Here is a 23,174-nt window from a genome sequence, read left to right as displayed (position 1 = left end):
TATATCATAAGAAATATTATCTCTGGTATGTTATCCAACAATTGGAAATAACTTAGCAATGTAGTGAGAACAGTAATATCTATAGAAGACAAAAAATCATCTCATAGACCACTGGCCATTAAAATTGCTACGAAAAGAAGAAATACAGATGATAAACGGATATTCATTGGACAAATATATTATACTAGAGCTGACATATGATTACAAATGGTTCAAATGGCTCTGAGCACTATCGGACTTAACGTCTAAGGTCATCAGTCCCCTAGAACTTAGAACTACTTAAACCTAGCTAACGTAAGTACATCTCCGTACCGGTCGCGAGGTTCCAGACTGTTCCAGACTAGAACCGTATGATTACATTTTCACGCAATTTGGGTGCATAGATCCTGAGAAATCAGTACCCAGCACAACCACCTCTGGCCGTAATAAGGGCCTTCATACGCCTCGGCATTGAGTCAAACAAGGCTTTGATGGCGTGTACAGGTACAGCTTAAACACGATACCACAGTTCATCAAGAGTAGTGACTGGCGTATTGTGACGAGCCAGTTGCTCGGCCACTATTGACCAGACGTTTTCAATTGGTGAGAGATCTGTAGAATGTACTGGCCAGGGCAGCAGTCGATCATTTTCTGTATCCAGAAAGGCCCGTACAGGACCTGCAACATGCGGTCGTGCATTATCCCGCTGAAATGTAGGGTTTCGCAGGGATTGAATGAAGGGTAGAGCCACGGGTCGTAACACATCTGAAATATAACGTCCACTGTTCAAAGTTCCGTCAGTGCGAACAAGAGGTGACCGAGACATGTAACCTATAGCACCCCATACCATCACGCCGGGTGATACGCCAGTATGGTGATGACGAATACACGCTTCCAATGTGCGTTCACCGCGATGCCACCAAACACGGATGCGACCATCTTGATGCTGTAAACAGAACCTGGATTCATCAGAAAAAATGACGTTTTGGCATTCGTGCACCCAGGTTCGTCGTTGAGTACACCATCGCAGGCCCTCCTGTATGTGTTGCAGCGTCAAGGGTAACCGCAGCCACGGTCTCCGAGCTGATAGTTCATGCTGCTGCAAACGTCGCCGAACTGTTCGTGCAGATGGTTGTTGTCTTGCAAACGTCATCATCTGACGAACGCGAGCAGCAATGTCAAGATACGATAAACCGCAGTCTCGATAGGCTACAATCCGACCTTTATCAAAGTCGGAAACGTGATGGTACGCATTTCTCCTCCCTACACGAGGCATCACAACAACGGATCACCAGGCAACGCCGGTCAACTGCTGTTTGTGTATGAGAAATCATTTGGAAACTTTCCTAATGTCAGGACGTTGTAGGTGTCGCCACCGGCGCCAACCTCGTGTGAATGCTCTGAAAAGCTAATCATTTGCATATCACAGTATCTTCGTCCTTTTGGTTAAATTTCGCGTCTGTAGCACGTCATCTTCGTGGTGTAGCAATTTTAATGGCCAGTAGTGTAGGTAAAGTAGTACCCATTTTACTTTTCACCCTCAAGGTAATGCCAGGTTATGTTTCGGGTTGATTTTTCTAGCAGTGCTAGTTGTACATTTCCAGTCATACATAGTGGTATGGAAGGGTTTACTGCTAAAGAGGTGGTTGGTATGCAGCTTGGCTGTGAGCTCATCGAACGCAATGAAAGACCAGTACATCGACACTACGCTCATTTGTTACTCGAACGATGGCAACCATATCGGTTTACTTTAGAATCTGAGCTTCTGTTTTTTGTGTTGTATATTTTGATGATTTCATATTGAAGGCTTTTTCGCTATTGTGAAGATATTTTTAAAGAAACAATGTTAGTTGTGGTAACCAACTGGATAATACACTCCTGGAAATTGAAATAAGAACACCGTGAATTCATTATCCCAGGAAGGGGAAACTTTATTGACACATTCCTGGGGTCAGATACATCACATGATCACACTGACAGAACCACAGGCACATAGACACAGGCAACAGAGCATGCACAATGTCGGCACTAGTACAGTGTATATCCACCTTTCGCAGCAATGCAGGCTGCTATTCTCCCACGGAGACGAGCGTAGAGATGCTGGATGTAGTCCTGTGGAACGGCTTGCCATGCCATTTCCACCTGGCGCCTCAGTTGGACCAGCGTTCGTGCTGGACGTGCAGACCACGCGAGACGACGCTTCATCCAGTCCCAATGCTCAATGGGGGACAGATCCGGAGATCTTGCTGGCCAGGGTAGTTGACTTACACCTTCTAGAGCACGTTGGGTGGCACGAGATACATGCGGACGTGCATTGTCCTGTTGGAACAGCAAGTTCCCTTGTCGGTCTAGGAATGGTAGAACGATGGGTTCGATGACGGTTTGGATGTACCGTGCACTATTCAGTGTCCCCTCGACGATCACCAGAGGTGTACGGCCAGTGTAGGAGATCGCTCCCCACACCATGATGCCGGGTTTTGGCCCTGTGTGCCTCGGTCGTATGCAGTCCTGATTGTGGCGCTCACCTGCACGGCGCCAAACACGCATACGACCATCATTGGCACCAAGGCAGAAGCGACTCTCATCGCTGAAGACGACACGTCTCCATTCGTCCCTCCATTCACGCCTGTCGCGACACCACTGGAGGCGGGCTGCACGATGTTGGGGCGTGAGCGGAAGACGGCCTAATGGTGTGCGGGACCGTAGCCCAGCTTCATGGAGATGGTTGCGAATGGTCTTCGCCGATACCCCAGGAGCAACAGTGTCCCTAATTTGCTGGGAAGTGGCGGTGCGGTCCCCTACGGCACTGCGTAGGATCCTACGGTCTTGGCGTGCATCCGTGCGTCGCTGCGGTCCGGTCCCAGGTCGACGGGCACGTGCACCTTCCGCCGACCACTGGCGACAACATCGATGTACTGTGGAGACCTCACGCCCCACGTGTTGAGCAATTCGGCGGTACGTCCACCCGGCCTCCCGCATGCCCACTATACGCCCTCGCTCAAAGTCCGTCAACTGCACATACGGTTCACGTCCACGCTGCCGCGGCATGCTACCAGTGTTAAAGACTGCGATGGGGCTCCGTATGCCACGGCAAACTGGCTGACACTGACGGCGGCGGTGCACAAATGCTGCGCAGCTAGCGCCATTCGACGGCCAACACCGCGGTTCCTGGTGTGTCCGCTGTGCGTGCGTGTGATCATTGCTTGTACAGCCCTCTCGCAGTGTCCGGAGCAAGTATGGTGCGTCTGACACACCGGTGTCAATGTATTCTTTTTTCCATTTCCAGGAGTGTATTTCACTGCAACGAACCACTGGAGACCACAGGTCCCTTATACCAAAATAATTAGAAAACGTCCCTGAACAGACTCCGAAATTTCGTCGGCGAAGTCTGGGTTTATCCAATAGTTTTCAAGTTATGCCTTTAGTCTCCTATGTTGTGTAGCTTGATTCCCTGATTAAAATGTTTATTTTTAGCTTTTAGTCTATTTTTCTCGAGAGATGAGAGTTAAATTTGGGCCTGGTTCCATGGACATGGAAAGAGCTGTTTCTATAATGATTACTAACTTTTTTGTCTGTGTGGTAGTTGATGGATGTACTTAGATAATGCATTTACAACTCCAAAGTTTCTAAGCAGACTTTATAATAACCCTCATACGAAGGATTGCACCATTATCTAAGAGTGAAATTAAAATAACTTTTCCAAATGTCGTCAGTGTATGCTTAAGTATATTAATGTTAACACTGTAAGGTCTCAGAACGATCAAATTAATGTGTTACACTAAATATACGATCTTAAGAAAAAAAATTGCGGCGCTGAATAATAAAATTAGAAAGCTAAAAATAGATAAGACTATGCAAATGCACGTCACAATTAAAAGTTACAAGCATCAACTTGATCTGAGAAATATTTTGGTTAACATCAGCGTTTCTACGAAAAATTGAAGCTGCTAGTTATTAAATTCAGAAAGCTGGAAATTCGTATGTAGCCACCTCTATTAGTTTTCAAGTTATTTACTAAAAATAAAATTTGGAACGAAAAAATTCCTTACTCACGGTAGATTAAGTATCATTCGTATCTGTAATAGAAATGTCTAATTACATCACTCTATTAAATTCTTGAAATAATACAGCTGTGCCAAATTTTTAGAGTGTATGATAAATGACAATCGTTACAATGAATCATAAAGAGGCAGTTCAGAGGTCCTGTTCTACTGTCGATTACATTCTAAAAATTCTAGCCAGCCAAGTGTAAATGGAGCAGAGCTAAAACTTTCTCAGTTTTCAGTAAGTAAAGCAAACGTAACTCTGTTTGTATAAAAATTAAGAAGATTGTAAATTGTCAAGCGACAGAGCCATTAATTAATTTGTGTCCAAGAAAGGGGCCATTTAGGTACTGCTACCTGTGCCTAGGGCAGTTGATAGCAGATGTTCCGTTTGGCGGTCCGCTGCGCCCCTATATAAATACAGCCAGAGAGATAGAGGAAAGAGATACTTCGCACCGAGATAATCCGTTCAGGTCAGTCAAACGTCTCCGGGCATTGTGCCTCGGATGACGCCCATGCTGGGCAAATTTGAATGCATTCTCGTTAAAAGTAGGAAGTGAACTCGCGAGGAGTGTAAACCGTTCTGGGTCACTTAGGTTTCACGGAAGTAACTGCGTACCACCCCAAGCAACAAGATTATTTTTCACTTTTAAGGCGAGCAATTAACTTTTGGTGATAGACTCGTAGACGTCGCCTATTAATTATTAATAGTGTGGTTTCTGACAGGGATATTATTATTATTAGATATATTATTATATTTTGTGTGTGTAAACTGTTACAGAACATATCAATCAGTTAAAACTCAGAACTTTGATTTATGGTCATAGTTCCTGATCCTGATGAGTAAGCAGCAAGTAGGAACATTTTCTTTGAGTGAACACAAAGAGAAATGTGCACTTGCTCTGCGTTGGATCTTCTCTATCTCTTCTATCTGTCCTAGCTGGTAAGGATACCAGGTAGATGTATAATATTCAAGAATCGGTCGAACAAGCGCCTTGTATGCCACTTCCTTACGGTCGTGCTGGATTGTTACTCCTAGATATTTTACGGTACATACTATTTCCAGCAATTTGTCATCAGCGGCGTAGTTCTGCAGTAGTGGATTTATTTTCCAATGAATACGCAATTTGTTACATTTATTTACGTTCAGGGTCAACTGTCAGAACCTGCACCATTCACCATTCTACAAATCGATAGTGCCTTCTGGCGTTGTTGCTGTCTTAGAGACAACCGCATCTTAAAGAGTTATTCAACGATTTCTACCAGGTCGTCGATAGAAACTGTAAGCAGTAATGATCTTATAATACTTTCTTGGGGTACTCTGGAAGTTAGCTTTACATCTGTCGATTTTGTTCCGTTAAGAGCGATGCTTTGAATTCTGTGTGCAAGGAAATCTTGAATGCAGTCACAAATCTGGTCCAATACTCGGTAGGCTTGTATTTTTTTTTTCACTAGGCGGGAGTGCGGGACGGTGCCAAATGCCTTCCCGAAGTCAAAGAACACGCACGGCCCCAACCTGAGCGCCGTTGTCTATAGCACTGTGGATCTGCTGGAGGAACAGAGCGAGCTGCGTTTCTTAAGATCTCTGTTCGTGGAATGAATTTTGATAGATTTTCATTTTCCTAAAAGTCATAATTCTTGAGCATAAAAGATGTTCGATAATTCTACTACTCATTAGGGTCAACGATTTAGGCCTATAATTATGTACATTATGTCCTATGATCCTTCTTGAAAACGGGAATTACCTGCGTTTTAGTCACTAGGTACCTTTCCTTGCTCCAGTGATCTACGATAAACTACTGCTAGAAGGGGAGCAAGTTCTTTCACTTCATTTTTGCAGAATCTTATATGTATCTCATCTGGTCCTGATGCCTTTCCACTGTTAAGATGTTGTAGTTGCTTTTCTACTCCGCCATCGGTTATCTCAATATCTACCATTTCGGTGTTCGTACTATGATTGAAAGAAGGGACTGTATTACGATCTTCTGTGGTGAAACAGTTTCGGGAGACTGAATTTAGTATTTCGGTCTTCTTTCTGTAATCTTCTGTTTCGGAGGAGGAGAAGGAGGAGGAGGAGATTAGTATTTAACGTCTCGTCGACAAGGAGGTCATTAAAGACGGAGCACAAGCTCGGATTATGGAAGGATGGGGTAGGAAAGCGGCCGTGTCCTTTCGAAGGGACCATTCGGGATTTGCCATAAGCGATTTAGGGACCTCACGGAAAACCTAAATCAGGATGACAGGGTTCGAGTTTGAACCGCCGTCCTTCCGAAGGCGAATTCAGTGTGCTAACCACTGCGCTACTTCCCCAGGCTTCTGTGTCTGTGCCAGTATGATCACTGAGTGAATAAACAGAGGATTTAGAACTGTGTACTGATTTTACGCGAGACCAAAACGTCTTAGGGCTTTTACTCATCTTCTGACAAAATTTTACTTTCAAAGTCGTTGAATGCCTCTCTCAATTCTGTCCTTATGCTCATTTTCGCTTCGTTCAGGTTTTGTTTTTCTGCTAGATTTTGACTTCTCTTGAATCTGTGATGAAGCTCTCTTTGGTTAAGTAGCGGTTTTCTAAGACTGCTATTAAACCACGGTGGGTCTTTCCCTTCCTTTAAAACCTTGCTCGGAACATATTTGTCTAAGACATATTGAACGATGTTTTTGAATGTTTTCCATTTTCGCTCCACACCTTCGTCCTAAGCACTGATTATTTGATGCTGACTACTCTAACACTATTCAGTTTGTATCTTGCTAAACACAAATATTTTCTTATCTTTTTTAACATTCCTTGTAAAACTCGTAGTCATACTTGTTATCACAGCCTTATGATCGCTGATACCCTCCTCTATGTTAACTTATTCGATAATTTCAGGTCTGTTTTTTGCTAGGAGATCTAAGACGTTACCATTACGAGTTAGATTTCTAATTATCTGCTTGAAGTAATTTTCGGGCAACACATTCAGAATAATGCCACACGAAGCCCTGTCTCTGGCTCCATGACTCTCCCAATCTATACCTGGCAAGTTAAAGTCACCCCCTATTACAACAGTGTGATCAGGAAAATTAGTAACGATATTCTGTATGTCCTCTCTGAGACACTCTACCACTACAGATCCCCACCCAGACGATCTATAAAAGCATCCGATTACCATTTGTGATCGGCCTTTAATGCTTAACTTCATCCAGATTAATTGACATTCGGAATCCGTGAAAACTTCGCTGGATATTATCGAATTCTTTACTGCAATAAATACGCCGTCACCATTAGCGACTAACCTATCCTTACGAAAAATGTTCCTATCTGAACTTAGGATTTCTTTGCTATTCGCTTCCTGTTTCAGCCAACTTTCTGTTCCTAAATATTAGGATATTATAATCTTCAATAAGCGATACTATTTCTGGGATCTTTTTTTGGATGTTCTTGCAGTTTAGTAATATCGTATTAATCTTTTCTGCATCCAATCTGCGAGGACGAGCATTCTCTGAGAACATAGTGGCTGATGTGACTTCGATTTTGGCAGGTAATTGGTTTATGTTTCCAAGGGGGACTTTTCTAACTTTAAAAAATCCCGGTACCGTTGAAGAGTCGTCCGAGTCTCTGGCTTAAACGTCCCACCCTGTTTCAAACGAGAGGGCCACGATCGACCCTGGGTACTATGCTACAAAGAGTCAGCTCACCCTACGCCCCACGTGTGATGCTAGTTGTCTTATGCAAAGAAGCTGGGACCGATGATCGTAGCAGTATGGCCCCGTCAATCCCACAAACCAACCAACCAATGAAGGTATCTACTGATAGGAACGTAGGATGGCATCAGAACCTTAGCGGCAAACGTCAGCTGTGCCACTATTTGTAGCCGTTTGCACCCAGTGCGCTCGACAGTTGCCGGCAGGGTCTCTTCCACGACACGGACGGGACCACCTGGCAAACATACCGAGTGCACACAGGCCTTCTTTCCCGCCCTGCATGCTGCTTCCCTGAAGGGCTGTATTACCCACCTAACGTTGGTACTCCCAGTGACTAGCAAACATGTCCTCTGCACTTATCGGACGCTGGCCCAACAGAGAGGCATCACTTGCAGACTCACAAGTGTTATCAACACTGGGTAGCACCTCGTACCCGTTGCTGAGGCTTGAGAAGCCAGCCGTGCAGCCTGTTCCCTCTTTCTCCTTCTGCCCAGTGACACACGAAACCACCACTGTTCGACATTCACTCTGGAGCGAAAGCCAAGGTGAACCGGTCAGATGTTGCGTATCAAAAAACACAGCGACAAATTGCTCATCAAGGGATTCCAACGGCAACGAGGTTGTCGAACGTCTCATCCTCGATGGGCTGATGCCGCCGCTGTCTTGAGTTGTAAGCCACAAGCCTGTCAACCGTGGCCAATACGAACTCCAGCTGTTTACAGACAGCAGCAAATTCTCCTTGTGTCCGCTTACAACAGGCACAGCCCCTATCCACATCGTACTGCGAAAAAAATAAAAACTGGTTAGGATCCCAAAAATACAAACAAAGCAGTGAGGAGTAACCGAGGAAGTACAAACAGACCCCCACAAAAGAAAAAAATTACCTGACTGTGTTGCTACTGAGGTTGGAATGTAGGCAAAATTAAACCGGGGATTGAACAAACGCTAAAATCTGCAGTGCAGAGTTCTCAGTACAGCCTGAGATCAAATGATTCACTGGCTCTTAAAAGAGAAATAAATTTCTCTGCTGAAAATGGATGTGTCAACAGGTACCTTTCACCAGAAACTCTACTTACATGAAAGCTACTACAGGAAATAAATACGCTGACTCAAAAACATTGATCTAAACTATACGATGCGTATTAACACGAGATTTAAATGGAGTCACGTGACGCAGTTCTTGAGACACTGCGCTTCCTTATGTGTTATCTCTGATGATCAGTATTGTGGTGCCATTTCTCAACAGGACAATCATCTCACACAGACACACACACACACACACACACACACACACACACACACACACACACACACACACACACACAGCACATGCCTCTATAAACGGCTTCATGATTCCTAACCGAGTCAATCCAGAAGGAGTGCAACGTTACGATGATAAGCAGGCATATTCTGCCTTTGTAGATTTAATCGATTTTGTAATCACTAAAATAACATTCCATACCCTTTCAACCTTCGAAGTTTCATTTCGTTTCCTCCTCCCGTTCTGGGTACTTCATTCCTTTTGTCAGACAGTGTATATACGGCCCCTCTATATTTCCTTCTGTAGTTGGAAAACCCAGTTTTTTATGTACGGAAAACAATTAGAATGTATTCTGTTTTCCTCAGGCTTCTTATCAGTTGCCAGTTCCCAACCACCCTCCTCTTCTTTGACTTCCCAATTCTGCAGTGTTTCTTTCCATGTTCCATACAACCATGCGCCAGTGGCGCAGATGTTCTCTTATTGTTCATTCACCAGTATGATCGTATTGCACACTCCGGAGTTCATCACTAGTAATGAGGATTTCTGAAACACGGATGGGCCAGCTGGAGTGGCCGTGCGGTTCTAGGCGCTACAGTCTGGAACCGCGTGAGCGTTACGGTCGCAGGTTCGAATCCTGCCGCGGGCATGGATGTGTGTGATGTCCTTAGGTTAGTTAGGTTTAAGTAGTTCTAAGTTCTAGGGGACTGCTGACCACAGCAGTTAAGTCCCATAGTGCTCAGAGCCATTTGGACCATTTGTTTTGAAACACGGATGTTGTGTTCAGTTGGTCGCTCAATCGAATTATACTCCCTGTCTATCTCCTTTCTCACAAAAGATGTCACAAGTTATACAATTTTTCGATTTTTGGATCAGTTGCCGCTGTTGATGATCTTCCACTGCGACCTCCATCTTTTGGTCTTACGAAAATGCCATAAATTACTATGAAATCCTATTCCCTTGACATAATACACAAACTGCTTAAGTACTGTAAAAGTTTTAGTCACATTGTGGCCGAGTATAAGCAGGTAGTTGTTAAGGCCCAGTACCGTCTTTCGGGCCGAACTGGATTTTGTTTGTGGACGGATGGAGTTTAAGAAACAAAACAGCGAGGTCATCAGTCCCTCAATCAAGAGATAGTTGGTCTGGAGTTACTGACGTCAGCAGAAATTTGATCGAACTTCGAAAGTATGTTGTTGTTGTTGTTGTTGTTGTGGTCTTCAGTCCTGGAACTGGTTTGATGCAGCTCTCCATGCTACTCTATCCTGTGCAAGCTTCTTCATCTCCCAGTACCTACTGCAACCTACATCCTTCTGAATCTGCTTAGTGTAGTCATCTCTTGGTCTCCCTCTACGATTTTTACCCTCCACGCTGCCCTCCAATACTAAATTGGTGATCCCTTGATGCCTCAGAACATGTCCTACCAACCGATCCCTTCTTCTGTTCTAGTTGTGCCACAAACTTCTCTTCTCCCCAATCCGATTCAATACTTCCTCATTATTTATGTGATCTACCCATCTAATCTTCAGCATTCTTCTGTAGCACCACATTTCGAAACCTTCTATTCTCTTCTTGTCCAAACTATTTATCGTCCATGATTCACTTCCATACATGGCTACACTCCATACAAATACTTTCAGAAATGACTTCCTAACAATTAAATCTACACTCGATGTTAACAAATTTCTCTTCTTCAGAAACGCTTTCCTTCCCATTGCCAGTCTACATTTTATATCCTCTCTACTTCGACCATCATCAGTTATTTTGCTCCCCAAATAGCAAAACTCCTTTACTACTTTAAGCATCTCATTTCGTAATCTAATTCCCTCAGCATCACCCGACTTAATTCGACTACATTCCATTATCCTCGTTTTGCTTTTGTTGATGGTCATCTTATATCCTCCTTTCAAGACACTATCCATTCCGTTCAACTGCTCTTCCAAGTCCTTTGCTGTCTCTGACAGAATTACGATGTCATCGGCGAACCTCAAAGTTTTTATTTCTCGAAAGTATGTAAGAGCGGAAAAATGGAGGCCTTAAAAGCACTATTGATGCCAGAGTTGCAGAATAATTTACAGAAATCTAAAAGAGTATTGGTCGGGCCACTACGTAAGTCAGAACAGGCGAGGAGTCTCCCAGGCGTCATCTGTGACGAGAGAAACCTCACCCGCATCTGAAAAAAAAAGTTTCAAATGGCTCTGAGCACTATGGGACTTAACATCTATGGTCATCAGTCGCCTAGAACGTAGAACTACTTAAACCTAACTAACCTAAGGACATCACACACATCCATGCGCGAGGCAGGATTCGAACCTGCGACCGTAGCAGTCGCGCGGCCCCGGACTGTGCGCCTAGAACCGCTAGACCACAGCGGCCGGCCCCGCATCTGAAACCCCCACCAGCTTTATTAAGGGCGAAGTCAGTTACAGGGCAAAGAATGCCTTCTGACTGGGAGAGTAGTAGTAGTGGAAGTGAGGAGGCTAAAAATGAAATGGACATCAGTTGGATATTTAGTTAAGGTGAGAAAAGCAGTCAGGTCAGTAGATGAGTGTACCCCAGGGCTTTGAATGCGCTGGGGACCACCACTTTTACAGCCGACCCACCCTCGATCCGATATGGTAAAGTGTTAAAGAGGGTAACAGCACCCGCTACTCATCGGAATGCTACTTACAAAACGGTAAATATGGTCCGTCTGAAACAAATGGGGCTAACCACATATAAAAGCAATTAAAAGGCAGTGAAAGAGGGATCACCAAGACAGCTGGAAAAGGAGGCAGTTTGTGGCGGGAGATGCTCCAAGCCCAACCACCCTGCCCCCGTCTCGAAATGAATTTAAAATGTTCTATCTGAGAATAAAAACCACTTTTGCGGAGAAGACGGAGAACCACGAACTGGGTTTAACAACCCATCTGGTCCTCCGTACTTAAGGTTACCATGAGGCCCACAAATCACTAACTCGAACGGCGCGACGCTCCCATTGAATAGGACACGACTGATTTCCCGTCAAATCATAGTCCTTTTTTCTGGGTCTAATGCACTCAGAAAGTCCTTGGTAATCCTTCCTTTTAACGAAACTTGATAAAGCATTATTGCCCGAAATTGCTGTCATTCGTTTACAGAACACACTAAACACACTACGTGCAATAATACTACAAAATAAAAAGACGGACCATTGCTTTACTTTACGAAACCAGGATATAACTTCGAAGATATACACTGGGGACGTTGTCTACTAGACAATATAAGAGTTAGGCTAAAGACATGAAACATAACTGGAATAGAGTTATTCTTTCACTCACAGACCACAATGGCACCGAAACGGAATATGACATAGACAAAGCTGAAATACTGGATTTGGTCTTCAGAAATTGTTTCGCAGCAGAAAATCGTAATACAGTCCCTTCTTTCAATCCTCGTACTAACATCGAAAAGGCAGATAAGACGATAAGTGATTGCGGAAAAGAAAAGCAACTACAATCGCTTAGTAGTGGAAAGGTATCAGGACCAGATGAGATACCTGTAATGTTCTACAGATATTATACGACAGAGGCTGGTACCCTGCAAGCAGCAGTTTATCGTATGTTTCTGGAGCAAGAAAGGTACCTGTCGACTGGAAAAAAAGTGCAAGTCATTCCCGCTTTCAAGAAGGGTAGACGGACAAATGTTTCAAATGGCTCCGACCACTATGGGACTCAACATCTGAGGTCATCAGTCCCCTAGAACTTAGAACTACTTAAACCTAACTAACCTAAGGACATCAAACATAGCCATGCCCGAGGCAGGATTCGAACCTGCGGCCGTAGCCGTCACGCGGTTCCAGACTGAAGCGCCTAGAACCGCTCGGCTACACCGGCCGGCAGGCAGTAGGACAGATGCATATCATAATAGGCCTATATCGTTGACACCAATCTGTTGTAGAATTATCGAACATGTTTAATGCTCAGAATTATGACGATTTCGGAGAACGAAAATCTACGCTATTAAAATCTACATGGATTCTGCAAACAGAGATATTGCGAAATGCAACCCGCTCTGTTTCTCCAGGAGATCCATAGCGCTGTAGACAACGGCACTCAGGCTGAGGCCGTGTTCTTTGACACCGTCCCACATTGCCGTTTAGTGAAGAAAATCACGAGGTTACCGAATATAGGCCCAGATATGCGACTGGATTCAAGACTTCTTTGCAGATAGAACCCAACACGTCGGTCTTTACGAACAAAGTCAACAGATGTAAAGTTAAGCCGGCCGCTGTAGGCGTGCAGTTCTAGGCGCTTCAGTCCGGAACCGCGCGACCGCTACGGCCGCAGCTTCGAATCCTGCCTCGGGCATGGCTATGTTTGATGTCCTTAGGTTAGTTAGGTTTAAGTAGTTCTAGGTTATAGGCGACTGATGACCTCAGCTACTACGGTCGCAGGTTCCAATCCTGCCTCGGGCATGGATGTGTGTGACGTCGTTATGTTAGTTAGGTTTAAGTAGTGTTGTGTACATAGTTCCGCGTAGTCAGCGCGTACACAACTTTCCCAATAGAGCGCGCACCGCAAAGCACAACAGCGCAGGCGCAGCGCTCGTCCGTCTCTGCACTACGAGATGGCGCTGTCTTAGAGACGGACCAAATTCTGCTTCCGCCGATCCGCTTATTAATATGTAACGCAGCCAATGAGATTGCTGCTAATGTAGAACCTTTTCTCCTTGCGGATCACACTCGCGCAGTGATACCTGAACGCGTGAGGTATTATAACGAGTGTACAGACCTCCGATTGGTCAGTCTGCATTAGTCTGTAGTCAATTTTCAGTCTGTACCTAAGAAGATTATCATATTCCTGTACATAGCCATGAAGATAAATGTATAGACACTTTGTCAAGTATCAGAGATATGTGAGAATAAGATTAACGTACCAAGACCAAAGGAACTTCAGATTGTCAATTGTAAATAGCATCCAGAACCAAGTTATTTTTATGCTTGTTATTATTTTAATAAATGTGTGTGAAAATTAATCAAGTTCTGTTTAAAGTTGGTCACCGTTAATCTGCTACTCTAAGTGTCCAAGTGGCATTTCTGACGTTTGTCCTAACAGCAGAAGATAAACTCACCACGATAAGACCACGAGACATATTGCTGACACTCGCCTACTTCGTTAGAGTGACAAGTCAAATAATCTGATGGTGTGTGTACCGAAAGTCTTACAGTGCGCACACGACAAGTAGTTCTAAGTCTAGAGGACTGATGACCTCAGATGTTAAGTCCCATAGTGCCTAGAGCCATTTGAATCATTTGTAAAGTTAATTTCAGATGTACCTCAAGGAAGTGTTATAGGACCGTTACTGTTTACAATGTATACAAATGATATAGTAAAAAATATTGGGAAATCCGTAAGGCTATTTGCAGATGGTATGGTTGCCTACAAGAAGGTAGCAACGCCAGAAGACTGTAGCGATTTGCAAAACGACCTGCAGAGGATTGATGAATGTTGCAGGGACCGGCAGTTGATCTTGAACAGATTGTTCGCACATAGGAAAAGAACACTACTGTACAGCTACATCATTGATGACAAATTGCTGGAAACAGTATATACAGTGAAATATCTAGGAGTAAATATCCAGAGCGACCGTAAGTGGAATGGCCATGTGAGAAAATAGTAGGAAAAGGATATGCAAGACGGAGATTCATAAGAAAAATCGATTCCTGAATACTGCTCATACCTCTGGGGTTTTTACCAGGTATAACTAACAGAAGAGCTAGAGAATAACCAACGAAGAACGTTGCGCCTCGTCACAGGATCATTTAGCCGGCTCAAGGGCGGTAGAGCTATGTTAAAAAAAAGTCCGGTCTCAGACGCTACAAGAGAGTTGTGCGTTACGCAGTGGCTTAATATTGAAATTCCGAGCGAGTACGTTCCGGGAAGAAAAATTTGGAAATTTGTGGTAAGGTCTTATGGGACCAAACTGCTGAGGTCATCGATGCCTAAGCTAACACACTATTTAATCTAACTTAAACTAACTTACGCTAAGGACGACCCACACACACATGCCCGAGGGAGGACTCGAACTTCCGACGGGAGAAGCCGCGCGGACCGTGACAAGACGCCTAAGACCACGCGGCTACCCCGCGCGGCTCCGGGAAGATTCTGACGACATAGTACTTTCTCACACATACGTCTCTCAAAACGACCACATCGAGAAAATTTAGAGCTAATACAGAGATTTACCCACAATCATACTTCCGATACGTCATTCGTGAATGGAATGGACATGAGGGGATCAGATGGCTGTACCACAAGCACCCTCCGCCACACACCGTCGTCTGGCTTGTGGAACCTTGATGTAGATGCAGAAAGAGACACGGAGGGAAATAATAGCGTTACTGTCGATGTGTTGGCCCAGTTAGCCATTACAGTCGAACAGAGGTTGCAGCCACCATTGTGCGGGTAGCACGTGGCTTGTAGCTGACGCAACGACGTTCCCAATTCAGAGCTGTGTCACAGATGATCCCAATTCTGGAACAGTTTACATATAATCTCCGGCAAGTGGAAAGTTTTCGTCCACTGTGCGTCAGTCGGGGTATGCTGTCGCCTGTACAGGAAAGACAAGGATCAAGCGTATGGAGTGCTGAAATCTTACTTGTCCTTCAATGCTCTTCAAAAGTCAATGAGTGTGATCATTTAAAAAATAATCATCTCTACTGCAGTGACAAACATATATAAAGTACACGATTCATTTTCTAGAACGCAGTAAGGTCATCATTATTTTTATAACAACATTCCGGCTGAGTATTATCCCATCATTTCTGAGGCGAGTCGATGACGTAACTCTAAGACTTTTTCTGCTTTAACTGATAATTGCATTCTCGGCTGAGAATAGGAATTTATGGGGCGAGTAGGCAACCGGCCTACTGCTACTGTTCCAGAAAACATAATTTAAAATGTACAGAAATGTATTTTTCTGTTAAAACAGACAACGATATTCGATTAAAACACAGTGAAAGAGTATTCATCTGGGGTGTTTTATTAAACACTAGTGATAATGATGTGGATTGTGTTACGACCCGGACGAGGTAGTGATGTACTATGTCTGAGAGATCAGTGTCAGTATTCCAGAGATATAATTAGGATTTCAAGGCAAATGCTAAACCAGTTAAACATTGTGGTTTAACGACGCTTACGTCACAAATAAAACCACGAGACAGAATTTCCGCTCAGCAGTGGAATTTCCACTAATTTTGAAGCTTCCTGACAGGTTAAAATTGTATGCTGGAGAGAGACGTGAACCCGGAAGCTTTGCTTTTCGCCGACAATAGCTCTAGCGACTGAGCTACCCAGGCAAGACTAACGACCCACCATCACAGCCATACTTCCGCCAGTTGCTCTCTCCTACGTTCCAAACTTCCCTTCCTTTCTCCCAGAAGTGCTGGTTCAGCAAGGTATGAAGACGAAGGTCTGTGAAAATTAGAAGGTGGGAGAAAAATACTGGCTGGAGTAATGGTCGTGAGTTGTGTCTGGGTAGTCGAGTTGGTACAACAATCGCCATCCAAAGGCAAACCTTCTGGGTTTGTGTCCAGGACTGGGATACAGTCTTCATCTATCTGGAAGTTTTTGAACCATATGGCTTGACAGCAAATACTTTGAAGGTAAAATACACTGATGAGCAGTTGAAATTGAGGTAGCTGCCGTGCAGGACAGAGAGAATGCTCTTGTCGCCACGGAGAATAGAGTAGTTCGGTGTGCCTCGTGACTCGATGTATCAGTTATTATACTACTGTAACAGTCGGCTGCAGAATCGGCGATCACAGCGATGACAGCGCATTTAATCGCGGGCAGATTGTTGGTGTTCAGTGCGTGGGGCAGTCTATCTCCGAAGCAATGCAAGCATTGGACTTTTCGTGTCCCCACAGTGACAAGGATGTAGTGTGACTTTCTCCATTCTGCGACAATTGTCACGGGGAACACGTTGATGGCAGAGAACACCGACGATTTTAATGGATTGTAACAATGGATGTAGGGACATCAGAGCAACAGATCACTCGCCGATTCGGTACTGGTAATTAATAATCGGCGAGCACCTACATCACCCAGAATCATCCCTCTATGGGCATAGAGGCTATTGCCCTACAGCTCTACTCACCGCACGTCAGAGGGGGCAAAGATTAGTACTGCCGCGGACATAACGCCATGAAGTGCCCGATTCATGTAAAAAGTTGCTTAGAGTCACGAGTCACGTTACACGCTGCTATCACTATAGGATTGTCCGCCCCGATACCTGAGTGGAGCCGGGCCAGTAGCTGAGCGTGTTCGGTCACAGGGTTAGCTGCCCTCTGTAATAATAATAATAAAAAAAACCTGAGTGAATGGATCAATAACGAACTTCAACGGGTGTCAGGGACGTCCGCCACGAACGATTGCAACTAACTATAATGAACAAAATGAGATTTAAAAAAATAGTGGTCAGCGTGACGGATTGCCGTCTAGGCCCCCGGGTTCGATTGCCGGCTGGGTCGGGGATTTTCTCCTCTCAGGGACTGAGTGTTGTGTTGTCTTCATCATCATTTCATCCCTATCCGGCGCGCAGGTCGCCCAATGTGGCGTCGACTGAAATAAGACCTGCACCAAGGCGGCCGGACCTGCCCGGTATGGGGCCTCCCGGCCAATGACGCCAAACGCTCATTTCCATTTCCACTATAAGATTACGTCGAAAACAATATGAACCGATGCGTACCACTTGCCAAGAAGGTAGGGACGTAAACTGCTGGCCATTAAAATTGCAAACTGGGAAGGATAGCAAATAACGAAATTTTACTTATTGTCGTATAGAGTATAGTAGGAAGTACACACACGACATTTAAATTTCTCGTAGGTTTGGGGGTATACAGGATGCGAAATGCACACAGAACTTCCACTGTGGCAGCACAGTGGCTCCCGACAAGCTATGCTTTAAGTTCTACGCTCATATTCAGAAAAAAAACAAAACAGAACGCCTTGAACGACTGGAGATACAGGGTTCATATTCACAGGACATGTACATTACTATGTTCTGCAGAAATGATTAGCATCTGAACCATGTCAGCCCGCGTGTTCAAGGTCAACATCGATATTGCCACACAACACAACCTTCCTGCGGCTCTCGTTGTCGCTATAAGCCGAAGTTAATGAATCAGTGTGACTTGAGCAGGCGTGCAGGATGCTTCGCAGACGTATGTTCGAACTGCACTGTCAAATCAGCGAGCTTGAAAGATGGCGCATTATTGGCAATTTCCATCCCAGAAATTTCTGCTAGTGTGGTACGAAGTGTTTCGGCAGTGCCACGGATGTGTGCAGAATCATTTACGGAAGGCCTCAGAACACGACAAGATGAGTCAGGTCGCATCACGCAGACCCCCCTCCGAGAAGGTCGACACCCCATCTGAATGGCATTGCAGGACAGATCAGCGTCCTCCTCGGCTGGCGCAACGTCGTACACTATCAGGGGTGACAGTCCGTCGCCGTTTATTACGTTATGGGTTACGTGCGCGTCGTCCACTTCTCCGCCCACTCCTGACGAATGAGCAGAAACATGCTAGACTGCAATGGACGGATAGGGGTACACAATTCCACACTGCATCAGCTCTGTGTAAGAGTTCATCAGTCTTAGTGAATGGCGAGTGGAAAACACGCTGGCCAGTGCAACAATCGAATTCACTCAGTATCGAGGCAGCTCAGGACATCACGGGAAACATACGGTCTTCTCTTATCTATTTGAAAGATAATGTCACGGTGACGACAAAAACAAGCCACTGCCACCAACCTTAACACGTCATTAATATGTGACTTGAAACTTCCTGGCAGATTAAAATTGTGTGCCGGACCGAAACTCGAACTCAGGACCTTTGCCTATCGCGGGCAAGTGATCTACTGTCCTCACAGCTTCAATTCTGCCAGTACCTCGTCTCCTACCTTCCAAACTTCACAGAAGCTGGTTCGCAGAAGGGCTTCTGTGCAGTTCGGAAGGTAGGAGACGAGGTACTGGCAGAATTGAAGATGTGAGGACGGGTCTTGAGTCGTGCTTGGGTAGCTCAGTCGGTAGAGCAGCTGCCCGTGGAAGGCAAAGATCCCGAGTTCGAATCTCGGTCCGGCACACAGTTTCAAACTGCCAGGAAGTTTCATATCAGCGCACACTGCGCTGCAGAGTGAAAATCTCATTCTGAATATATGACTTGCTGTTCAAATTACCAGTTGGGCGAAACAGATAGGTCCGTGTTGTAGGTACAACTATACCCCAAACCATCATGTTGGGTGCGGCTCCGTATGACGATGACGCTTGCATTCTAGCTTCGTTCATTCTCCTCGAAGCCTTCACCCACGAATACGTCCATCGTGCTGTTGTATTGTAGAACCGAGACTTGCTTGAAAAGACAACGCGGTACCCCTCCGAGCTAGAGATGGGTCGTTCGCGAACTAACGGGACCAAAGGAACGGTTCACCAAGATGAACGGAACGAGCGTGGAACGAATTCTAAGGAACGGTCATTCATAGTTCACTTCGGCCGCGGCTTTCTACGTGTAGTTCCCGGGAACGGGAAACGGTCGGTCTCGTTCCAGCAACGGCAAGTCGGCCGGTCTCGTTCTAGCCTCGGTCCCGTTCCCTTATGTCTCGGTCTCGGTCGCGGCTTTCTTCTTACAGTTCCCGGGAACGGGAAACGGTCGGTCTCGTTCCCGAACGGCACGTCGGCCGCTCTCGTTCAAGCCTGTCTCGGTCTCGCTCGGTCGGCCTCGTCCTTCTTTGCGTTGCCACTCGCCGCAGTTCCACTGCCGACTGCTCACGGTTTAGTATCGAGTTGTTCGTTTAGTTCGCTTCGCACATCCATTCTAGATCTGTTTCAAATCTTTTTCGAACTCTGAACTTCTGGTTCTTTTCGTATTCTGTTCAGCGTCCACGACCGGTAACGAAAATGTATAATACGTAAATTACATAAAATTATGTGGTATGTAATACATACACCTTTTCAGGTAACAAAACGGCGTATCAGCTTTATTTCAATAGACAGCAATACTTGTAAAAAGGTAAGATTTTTAGTTATTAGACATGCAAGGGACGTCTGCACGGCACACAGGAGTGGCCACTTTCCGTCTTTTTTTGATCCAATGTAAAACAGAATGTTCATTGTTATGCAAGGCAGACCGACTTACAACCGAATGAAGCCCGCGCTTCCTAATCGAGTGTATGGTGTCACATTTTGTAAACAGAATATGGTAACTCCGACAATATTACTGCAGTGGTACAGGATGGCGCAAGAAAAATCGGCCCCGAGTTCTAGACTGCTCATTGTCGCTTACCAATTGTCATCTATTGTTTCGAAGTTTATTTGCATTAGCTTATTTGTAGTTTCTTCACTGCTTAATTATTACATGTTTACCTATTCTGCTCGTAGCGGTCAACAAATCGTGCGTAATTGGTGAGCAATTTGTACTCGGGACCGCTTTTTCGTGCGCCTCCTTGTATTATTTCACTGAAATCAGCGACATAACGCTACAGTTGGCTAAACGAGATGTTTTTCAGAATCACGGAAATTACAAGTGAGTGAGAATTCTGTTATGAATAAAAACTCTGTATTCCAGGGGGGAGGCAAGTGCCCCCTCTTGGCGCCTTCCATCTTCAGTCACCTATGCTACTAATTTTCAATTCTTCATAATAACCATATAGCAAGCACAATGAACGATGAACGAGTAAAAATGAACGGTTACCAAAAAAGAGCTATCACCAGTGAATTAGTTCCCAAGGATGAACGACTTTACCCATCTCTACTCCGAGCCACTGCCGACGTGCAACCTTCTGCCAAGGGAAGCTGCTTCAATAGCCGCCGTAGTACTGAGACATCGTCGCACTTTCCATGTTAATACTTATCTTAATGTATAGAGACCCATTTCTACATCTGCATGCATACTCCGTAAGCCACCATGGCGGAGGGTAACCTGTACAGCTACTAGTCAATACATTTCCTGTTCCACTAGCAGACAGAGGGAGAGAAAAACGCCTGTCTGTATGCCTCCGTACGAGGAGTAATCTCTCTACTCTTATTTTAATGGTCCTTATGCGAAAAGTACGTTGGCTGCAGTGGAATCGTTCTGCTGTCAGTCTCGAACGCCGTTTTTCCAGTGATTTCCATTTGAGTTCCTGAAGCATTTCCGTAATACTTGCTTGTTGTGAAATGTAAAACTTCTCCGGCGTACAGATTGTTCTATAAAATTTCTGGAGAACTGCCGGATGTCTGTAACTTGCTGGTGCGCTATTTCGGAGCAGGGTCTTCTGGCCATCTTCAGGTGAATACTGACGAGCAATACACTGGGCTCCCCTATTTAAGATCTCGCCAGCACGTGCGAGGTGTCCTAGTTGGCACTGCGCATTTGTTGCTTGAGCACATTCGCTTCTGCTGCAAGTAAGTGCGCTGCTCTGTACGCCCTCCGTAGTGAAAGCTCGCCTCTTCGATATCAAAACGATTGTCTTCGCACGGTAAGATCAGAAGACGACGCCGATTAAGCATAGCAGCAAGTTTTTCTATAATTGGATCCCATGCTAATAAGGGAGCTCAGTGTACTGACGTCAGCATTAACCTGAAGATGGCAAGAAGACTCTTCGCCGAAATATCGAACCAGCAAGTTACACATATCTGGCAGTTCTCTCGAAATTTTATAGAACTACTTGCATGTTGTTAGAACCTACCGGTAACAATCTAGCGGCCCGCCTCTGAATCGCTTCGATGTCTCCTCTTAAGGGGAGGTTTGCTATCTCTTGGTTAAAAAAATCGATTTTCCAAATTGCATTTTTGGATCCATGAAAGTATTTAGAATCCACCCCCGAAACGGTTTTTCGGAATACGGAACGGAAATGTTTGTCATTCGCGGTTGAACAAAAAAATGCACCTGCCTGAAATCGGCCTTTTTCACGCACCAGTTTTTTTCCTTCGGAGGACGAGTTTGTACCGGTGCTTGGGAGGAAACACACAAAATTCAAATGAAAGTTTGAACACGTGTGTTTGGAAGTTAGCCCCCAAGCATTTGCATTCTGGTGCGAAGACTGGAAATTGCGACTTTCCTGGCAGTGAGCAGCTTCAACGAAGGGTATTCAGCAATTCTTAAGACCATGACAACGATGGACGTCACCCTGGTACTCTATTCGACGCAGTTCGCCAAGCGTTCGGACGACCACCGGATTCAAGAGGCCGAAAATCGCTTGTCACCGGCCGTACAAGCGGCTCTGGATTAGCGCAGGATGGCCCAGATCGAGCAGAGCGCCTTCTATGAGGAAGAGGAAGGACTAGTTTATGGACCCGGAATAGCAAATTGAACTTAAGTTGCATAATATTGCATTTACATGTAGTCAAAACTTCAAACGCGTTTGTCTCAAAATGGCCGACCACTACGGTCGCAGGTTCGAATCCTGCCTCGGGCATGGATGTGTGTGATGTCCTTAGGTTAGTTAGGTTTAAGTAGTTCTAAGTTCTAGGGGACTGATGACCTCCACTGTTAAATCCCAAAGTGCTCAGAGCCATTTGAACAATTTTATACGCAATAGTAGTGGACCGTAACGGGTACATGCCATGTTTACGCTATGCAACCTACCACGTGTTATGGTCATCTGACGTATGTAGTACAATCACCCGTTGTTTACTCAGTTGTACCGTGTAAGCCGCATTGTGTAGTGTACCGGCGACGGATCGGTTAACTGTGTAGTGTATGGTGTTAACTGTGTTCGTACAAGCGCTGCTAACAATGCCACACGTCTACAGTAATGAGGAATACGCAGATATGGTGTATGTTTATGGCTTCTGCAACGGTAGTGCTACCGCAGCAAGAGAAGAATACCACAGGCGCTTTCCGACTCGACGATTACCTGATCGCAGGGTGTTTACCAAAGCATTTATCACTTTGCGTGCAACAGGTCTCTTCCGAGTAGACATTATTCGCCCGAGCGTGCACGTCAACAAACTTTGCAAGCACAGGGAGAAATTATCGGAAATGTTGAGTGAAGTCCCTGTACGAGCATACGAAGAATGTCCCACAGACAAGTGTATGGGAAACATTACATGAGGAAAACCTGTATCCATTTCACAAACAGCGTGTCCAAAATCTCCACGTTGGCGGCAATGACCAACGATTTCAGTTCTGTCACTGGATGTTTGAGAATAGTCATTTGCTGCCATACTTACTATTCATTGACGAAGCCCAGTTTTCAGTACATGGAATAAAC

At 45.1% G+C, this 23,174-nt stretch overlaps 1 protein-coding gene across 1 annotated transcript in view; it reads right to left on the bottom strand.

Annotated features, from left to right (window-relative positions):
• LOC126298308 (dynein axonemal intermediate chain 3-like) overlaps positions 1 to 23,174 on the bottom strand; it is a 311,679-nt gene that overhangs the window by 210,926 nt on the left and 77,579 nt on the right. The gene's annotated exons all lie outside the window — the stretch shown is intronic.

Source organism: Schistocerca gregaria, chromosome X (genome assembly GCF_023897955.1).
Source record: "Schistocerca gregaria isolate iqSchGreg1 chromosome X, iqSchGreg1.2, whole genome shotgun sequence".
Taxonomy (NCBI): Eukaryota; Metazoa; Arthropoda; class Insecta; order Orthoptera; family Acrididae; genus Schistocerca; species Schistocerca gregaria.
This window is presented reverse-complemented; position numbering and strand designations above follow the sequence as displayed.